The 9,102-nt window shown below is 30.9% G+C and overlaps 1 long non-coding RNA gene across 1 annotated transcript; it reads left to right on the top strand.

Moving 5' to 3' along the window:
• The first annotated feature begins 1,586 nt into the window (after nt 1-1,586).
• LOC121780874 lies at nt 1,587-3,498 on the top strand. The gene is made up of 2 exons (XR_006046109.1): nt 1,587-2,229; nt 2,322-3,498. It is a non-coding gene; the product is annotated as an uncharacterized LOC121780874 (long non-coding RNA).
• The last annotated feature ends 5,604 nt before the right edge of the window (nt 3,499-9,102 follow it).

The following is a 9,102-nucleotide window of genomic DNA, read 5'->3' as shown; positions in this document are numbered from 1 at the left end:
TTGCTTCATTGTCTGTTCGACCTTGAACGTCTTCAATGTTACCTTAAAACCCTAATTTAACTTAATTATTTTTCTCTTCTATTTTTTTATACTTGGATTTTTAATCTATTAATTTTCCGATTATGATTATTGTCACACAAAAACTGATTTATCTTTTAGCTTCTCCTTTTTTTGAGTCGAGTTCAATTTTCACCTACCCAAGATTTAAACGTTGACATTATTTAATTATTGTTAATTAAAATTCCTCGTATTTTCTCTCAAATTAATAAAATGTATGTACATGACTTCATTAACTTTTTTCTTCAAAAATAGTTTATAATGATTTAAATAGTTATATGTATCCCCCAATTTTTCGAACATATTTCAAGGTCGAGCAGCCTTCGAATCTAAGGTATGGCAAGCAATGACTGATAATTTGCCAAGGATTTTGCATGGACACCAACGCCTTATGCAACTATATACGAGGCGGAGCTAAGAAATTATTTCAAGGTGAAAAATATACTCCCTCCGTCCCGCACAACTTGCACTTATTTCCTTTATGGGCGTCCCAAGTTATTTGCACTCTTTCCATTTTTAGTAACAATTTATAGCTACAGCCGTAATTGTTGACTTTGTCTATCACTCAGTCCTTAATCTCTGTGCCCAAACGGAAATGTGCGAGTAGTGCGGGACCGAGAGAGTATTTATTAAGAAGATTTTGAGAATTCAAGAAGAGGAGCGTGCATAAATAAAAATAAATAAATTTTACAATGAGTTATATATATGTATATGGGGAAATTAATATGTAGGGCCATACGTCCCTCCTATCGATATGCTAGCTCCGCCCCTGACTATATACGTCTCACTAGTCACTTCTGCATCCGAAAATAGGAGCAAACGATCTCTTTTATCAACTCCGATTAACACTATATCATTGTTAGTTCATTTTAAGTTGGAAAGGTTGAGTTATCTTCTATTGGCCTCGCTTTAAATACTGCAAAAGGTTATATAGAAAAGAATTATATATATTCTTTGTTAGTACATGGTAATTTTTTTTTCAAAAATAAGTCCATGAATAAATTTTAAAATGATGCCATGATCTGACAAGGTTTTCTATATACTTGTAAAGTTTATACGTTATTCTTCATGCTCCATTTAAAATTGGGGTTCAAAAAATCCCAGGTTCCATGCTTTAAATTGAAAGAGACTTCATTGTAATCAATAAATATATTCTTTGAGAAACCATTTTTTAAAAATCAAAATGAAAGACTTAACTAACCAAACTAAGTAGCTATATATCAATATCATTTACAAGAAATATGGGGAAATTTTGAATAAAAGAGACTTATTATTAGATCGATTTATGTTGTAGATGAACTTATAGTAAAATATTTTAGTTTTGGAACCTATTATAATTCCGGCCCCATTTTTTCTAGTATGTACATATAAGGATACTTGTTGAATACTCCCTCCGTTCCCGAATAAGAGTCGCTAATTTCCATTTAGGGCCGTCCCCCATTAAGAGTCACTCTTCATTTTACCATAAATGGTAGTAGGCCTCACATTCCACTAACTCACTCCACTCACATTTTATTATAAAACCAATATAAAAATGTGGGTCTCACATTCCACTAACTTTTTCAACCAATTTTTCTCTACATTTCTTAAAACTCGTGTTCGGTCAAAGAGCGACTCCGGGGAAGGAGGGAGTATAACAGAGTAGCATCATTTATCACATACAACGTCATTTACTCGAATTAAATATGCAAAACTATCTCATAAATATCACACCTGTAAATAACCAACAAGTCACTACCTCAATAAATATGTTTGGTGGGGGGATATTTGTACCTAAATATTGCTTATAAAGAAGAATGCGTACTACCTCAACATAAATAGTCAGACTTTTTTTAGAAATTATAAAATCTTTAACCTTGATTAAATTAATGCTTAGGTTAAAGAAGTGCGCCGCACATATGAAAATGAAACATATACTATTATTTAGTTTGAAAATGTAATAGATTTAGAGGTAGAAATGAATGGGTTGGTGAAAATATTGTGAATTTACAAATGCACTTGTGCACAATCTTCACCGGCCGGTCAAACATTTTATTGATTTTAACCATTAGATTATTTCCACACAACCCAAATATCTTTGGAGCTTTATTTGTGTGCCTATAAATTCAACTCATCAACACATGAATCCATGACTTTCTCTCTCACTAACACACACATCTTATCTTAGACAAGGTTTGTAACTTCCTTAATTTTCTCAGTTTTGACTTCTTCTTTTTTTCGAATTGTAATTTATCTAAGGTTTGTACTTGTCATATTTGAATTAGGGGTTTTCTCAGATGATCGGTTGAAAGTTTGAGGTGATTGAACGATCATGGCGTGTATTGATGTCGTGAAACATGTAAGCGATTTCTGTATTATTCTTGTCAAGTCAGCCGTCGCCTTAATTTTGCAGTTAGCCTTTGCTTCATTGTCTGTTCGACCTTAAAATTGATATAAAACCCTAATTTTGCCCTTAATTTATGCACAAGATTTCTTCAATTTTTGAAATTTGGATCATGTATAGATTAACTAGTGCACATGAATGAATTTAAGGTTTTGAAATTCTTCTAAGTATTGATCGACTATCAAATTAGGAACCAATGATCGTTTTGGAGACTATAAAATCATAGGAAGATCAATCAAAATATATGTATGCATTACATATAAAACTATATATAAGTAGAACACTTAAATTGTGATATGTATATGAATGGATGTGGATACTATATATTGAATCATGTGAGGAAATATATATTCATAAAGATGAAGAAATAAATATATATAGAATATTTAGGTACTTGTATTTTCTGACATTGCTGATCATTCAGATTTAGCTTGGATCCTTCTAGAATTGAAACTGCTGTATTTTGTCATCTACATAATAAAGCCAACTGTAATTCTTACCTTTTTATAATTTCAAAACTATAATGATATGATTCCATGGATTGATTAGTGTTGGTGTTGGTGTATGGTATGGGTAAAAGTGATTCATTTAATATAGTTTTAGATAGGTGGACCATGGAAGCCCGTTGCATATTAATGTTTCATTTTAAGGTAGCAAACTCTTTGGAATTGAATCTGATGAATAAATCAAGAATTGGGAGTGTGGGTGCATGTATCTTGAAATATACCATATGCTAAATAAAAACAAATTGGTGGTGATTTAAATCTCTGTATAAAATGAGACACGAGACTGAAATAGTTAGGAAATTAAAAGGGTGTTTAAGATTAGTTTAAGGTTGAACATGCAATGAAGCTAAGTTGTAACTTGCAATTGACTGCTCGCTTTGCCAAGATTATGTATGGAAATCGATCAATCAATTGCAGCAGAAAAGGGTAAGAAATTTTGCATTTTCAGATTGTTGTACATTACAAGAGTATTTATCTCTTTGCAGGCAGGGTATGTACTAGATATATAATTTAAATATGAAATTATATGGTATTTTGTTTTATTAGTTTCTATATCATTTTGTGCTTGTAATGTCTATATCATGTACATATTGTGGATGGCCCTCGATCGATTTTATTGTTTATGGTGCACGACTTGTCGCTTTGGGGGTGATTTTTTTTTACTATTTCATTTCATTTCATTTATTTTATATTTTGAAGAGGAGTAGATCTGAGCTGTGGGGTGTACAAAATGGAGTACACTCTATTTATATGGAGTACTACAGTACAATAGTTTGTCAGTTATAAATGAAAATTAATAGGCAACTACTACTAAAGATGTTAGAACTTTTTGACCTAAAGAGCCATGCCTAAAAATCTAAAACTCGTGTTTCATTGCTTTGTTAGGAACTTTCTTTTGAATCTGAATTATGAACTACATTGTGTGACAGAATTTGACGACTATACATGATTTTTTTTTCACGTGGAATAATGCATATGTATATGAATACTTATGCAAGTATAATGTAATGTATTATAGGCTGCAATAGGGCTTTTGTTATGAACTCTAATATCTCACATTGATTATGAATGATAACTGGTGTAATTAAGTTCATAGATAATATGAGCCTTCTCTTAGTCTTAATATATTAGTCTTGTTTGCCATTAACCATTTTCATTATCTTACAATGGGTTCCTAAAAGCCAATTAAGCGGGGATGAGATCTAGTAACCAAAATAAATTTGCTCCATGATCTTGACTGAATAATCAAACACATTTTGTATATGATTTGTCTTTATGCAAACTATTTATTTATTTATTTATTTACTATATCAATTAAAATTAAGGTAAATTGCCAGAAAAATAATGAACTTTAATCAAATTTTTGTCCATCTTGCAACTATAAAAATCATCCATAAAAACCACGGATTTGAACATATTTTTTCATGACGAAATATTCATATTATATTTTTGTAATATGTTGATGATTTGATGCACATATATTTATTTGCTAAGTGTGTTGAGAAAAATGATAAAATTCCTCAAGCGATCTACTCCTCGTAGACCTTTTCTGATGCCAAATTAGATACAAATTTCACCCAAATATTAGACCATGCGGGAAGAGTGACAAAAATTTTAAAATTCATGATTTTTACTGACGACTATTAAGGTTGTGGGACAAACTGAAATTTTATCAAAATTCAAGATTTCTCTGAAATTTTGACCTTGAAATTATTAATTTTTGTATGTATAGCAATACACTTAAGGGTGTGTTTGATAATAATCATATGAATAAAGCCCATTACAATATTCTGAAGAGTTTGACCGAGAATATGATTACTGAGTACCCATTTTCTTATGTTTGTTGGGTAGTAGTATATGTATGGGCCACGATTAAGAAACAGATGTTTGATACATTGGTGGAAGTGTTGACATAAATTATAATCTGACATTTTTATCCTCAATATTGAATTTTATTTATACGTCGATTCCTCTTTGCAGCCCTAAAATATTTTAGAAATCACTGAAATCTATTTTCCCCCCTTTCATTTCCTGCGTTTCTCATAGAGATTTTGCGGGAAATCTGAAATTTGAAGAGCTACACTATTATCTCTCTTCTTTTCTTCTAATATCAGTCACCTACTCATTTCTTCTTCCAATTTTTCCATTCTGCTGCATTTCTCGGTAAGTTTTTACTTCTTTCCTTCTTTGTTTTTTTCAAGTTCAAATTAACCAACCTGCAAAATGATTATGGATCTGCAATTGGATGGGGATGGATAATTCTTGGTTCCCACACACGGCGCCGGAAAATCCTCGCCAGCTTCTATGGTTTTTCCGCCGATTACCCGCCGTCCTCGATGGAGTTTGAGTGGCTTATGTTGTGGAAGAAGAAGGATTGAAATGAAAGGAGGGTAGCATTGGAAATGTCAATCTTTTTCTAGACACGTTATCCAAGGCTAGAATATTATCGGCCACTTTGCCTCCGAAAAGTTATTTGCCATATGTTAGTATAGATTCATGGGCTTGACCGGGCCTTACTTATTTACATGGGCCGACTAAAAAATTTACATTTGGTATCAAACACCAGACTTTGACCAAAACCGTACCCTTTTCTAGAGTATTGGGTGCTATCAAACGCATAGATTATACAAGATCTATACATATATAGTGTATAAATTTGGGGTTTTTTTTATCTACTATGAGGCACCATACTTTGTTTGTATCTTTATCATTAACAGTACTAGAATCATTTTATTCAATATAGTTATGTAGAAAAGTACTAATAAGCTAACTGAGAGTAAAAACAAAAAAAAACCCTAATTTTACATCACCTTCTGTCTTCCGACACGTGGTAATAAACTTGGTATTTGGTAAGCAATTTTCCTAAATTGTCTAATGTTTTTCCTTGATTGTGTCTTTTGACTCAACGCGAAATTAATGTGTGATTTATTTTTGCAGCGGTGGCTTCGTGACAAGTGGAATGCTGAATTTAAACTGAGCGAAGAGAATTAAGAGATGATTTATATATATGTTGAATACTCATTTGCTTTAATTCCTTCGTGTGCATGACGTAGCTCAAGTTTAGTGGCTAAAACTAATTAACTGGAGATCTCAATTCTCAATAGACTGATGTTGATGATCTTAGCACCGCAATACTGTAAGCAAAGTAGTTGTAAGAGGTATGTCGATAATTAGTGTATTTATAAATAAAACTAGAATATTAAAAGTAAAATAAAACAAAATCAATAAAAAAATTGCAGCACCGCGATGAGGAATAGAGCAGCCGACTCGATATTCACGCTATAAGAGAACAATCGTGTGAGGCTACTCTATTGCTAATGTTCTAAAGAGACAACTCATCTTCAAGAATTCACACATGGGCGGACACACATGTATCTAAGGAGGGGCTTGAGCCCTTCCCCAATTATTTTAGTTATATAACATTATGTTTTTGTTAGTATTTTATGTAAATTAGAGTGAAAAGCCCCTTTCAAAACAAACAAATATAAAAAAATTATTATCTCATAATTAAAATATATAACCCCTACTATAACAATATTCTGTATCCGCGCCACTCCCCTTAATTCATATACTCACAATCCACCAAATAGACCACTCATATACACTCACAATCCACCAAATAGACCACAATCCCACAGGCTATTATTGTGTTGTTGAAAACAATATCAATAGTTGATTTAGTCAAGTGATATGAACTTTAATGGTTAGCATTTCACTAAATTTAAAGGTTATTTTCTTTAGGACACTTGGGTAGGGGCCCTAGTCGTGGGTGTGTGAGCATCTTTAAAATTGAAAAATAGAAAAAAAATGTTACTGTATTTATGATATGCCTATTGGGCTGGACTTTTTTGGTCTGGCTTTTAATTGGACCTTATGAGAATTGGGCCTTAAATATCATGGGCTTTTTAGTCTCAAAATTTGTTATGTTATGTCATATGTGGCTTTATGGCCTGAATTAATTTGCCAAATGATAATTACTATTGTTTTATTTATTTTCTCATATCAATGAAGATACTTTGCTCTTGCGATCCGTAAAAGATATCGGTCACGAATATTAGTTGTAATTAGCTGTCCTGTCTTATCAGAATTACGTGCAATTTATTTTTCCTTCATTAATTAGTTATTGAAAAGTCATATTTTAAGTCGTTAATTATCTAATCTCCACTACCTTAATTACGATTGGAAATGACAGTGACAGTTAGAAGTGGGCCGGGGAAAATATTCTTAAAGCCCGTTTACAAATACTTCAGATCCATGATCATTGCTTTTTTCCACCGTCCCTAACTCAATAATCATTATCTTTTTTGTTTTGGCAAATAGCCCAGAAACCCTACGATGATTGGTCAAATTTCGCTCTATCCCGTAACTTTAAAAAAATAGTCAACTAAATCATAACTTTGATGATTTTCTGAATTATCTTAAGGAATTGGATTTGGGGAGAATTGAGCATGATTGAACGCGGGGAACGTATGATGTGGATGCCGGAATCGAGCATGCTTTTTGAGCTTTTGGAATATTGATGTATTGCGTTCACGTCAAGTTCAATTCAAAAATTCGTCAAAATTATGATTTAATTGGCCATTTTTAAAGTTATGGAATAGACTAGAATTTTACCAAACTTTGTGTCTTTTGGGCTATTTGCCCATTTTTATTGTTGTGTACGTAACCTAATTTCGACTATATATGTAAGATAGCAGATATGGAGTTTATAGATTAAATGAACTCGATCTCTATCTTAATAAACTATTATTTTGAGAGAATTTATCTTCTAATAGCATCCTTAGGATATGTTCTCATGTTTAATATGCCATATATCCTAAGGCATTTGATCCGAATGTATATCAAAATCTTAGTTGCTTTATTTTTTTTCGGAAATTAAAATGTGGATGTCAAAATTAGGCATTTACATTCGAGTGGAATGTTGACGCAACAAAACATTGCCAAAAATAATTTGCATATAAAAAAAAAATTGATCCCTTTCTCGACTTTATCATCTGGACTAGACAATTTTACAACAAAGATGGGGTTGTCCAAATTTTCTTTTGGAGAATAAAGGAATTTCCCTTTATTCCATCTAATTAATTTGCAGATTCCGTTGAAGTTTGCTTTCCGTCAACTTTCCTCCTTCATTAATTTGTCATGCAAAACTTTATTATCGTAGACTCAATACATATACATATATATAGAAAACTTGAATGTATATAAAACAACTACAATCGACAAATAAGAAACCATCTGAATCATTGATCTGCTTTAATACCGTAACGTTATTGTGCATGATTATCTACAGATTTTCACAAATGTCATCTATATCAGTTGCAGAATCAGGAATTTGGCACTGACACCAAGAATAATTTTAAATTATTAATTAATCTTCATAATTTGTGAATAGTAATTAAAAAATATTACTCCATTAGTTTTAATCAGTCTAATAATAACTAAAAATATACCTTTGTCTCGTCGAGGAACTTCTGTGTATTTTGTATATCTAGGCTAAAAAATTGGACCACTCCTTTTATGATGGGATTCGAAATTCATGTTCTTTTTGAAGTACCATGCTACCATTCACTTTTATTCCCCAACTTTTTCATAAATATATGCACTAAATCAAAATAGGACTTAAGTTCATCAATTTGAAAAAAAGCTAAAGTTCAATTAATTCAATTCATATCAATTGTTGTAATATCAATTTATGAAAATCAATATATTTTGATTATATTATATTATATTATATTATATTATATTATATTATATTATATTATATATATTATATTATATTATATTATATATTATATTATATTATATTATATTATATTATATTATATTATATTATATTATATTATATTATATTATATTATATTATATTATATTATATTATAGGAGCATTATAAATTAATTCTATGGTAATTCGATTCACTGAAATTAAAATATGAAAATAATACTTCATTCGTTCCACAAAAATAGAGAGTTTTTACCATTTTGAGCTATCCCATCTAAATAACAACTTTTATTTTATGAAGCTTTTTTTCTTTCTAATGATTAAATGAGTCTCATTTTCTACTACTAATACTGTAACTAAATTTTCTTTCTATTTATTTCTTATGTTACCAATTGCATATTAAAATCTACTGATTTTTTTTATCGGACAAAGGTAGC

Source organism: Salvia splendens, chromosome 20, assembly GCF_004379255.2.
Source record: "Salvia splendens isolate huo1 chromosome 20, SspV2, whole genome shotgun sequence".
In the NCBI taxonomy this organism is placed as follows: Eukaryota; Viridiplantae; Streptophyta; class Magnoliopsida; order Lamiales; family Lamiaceae; genus Salvia; species Salvia splendens.
Note: the sequence above shows the minus strand (reverse complement) of the source record. Positions and strands in the feature narration are given on the sequence as shown.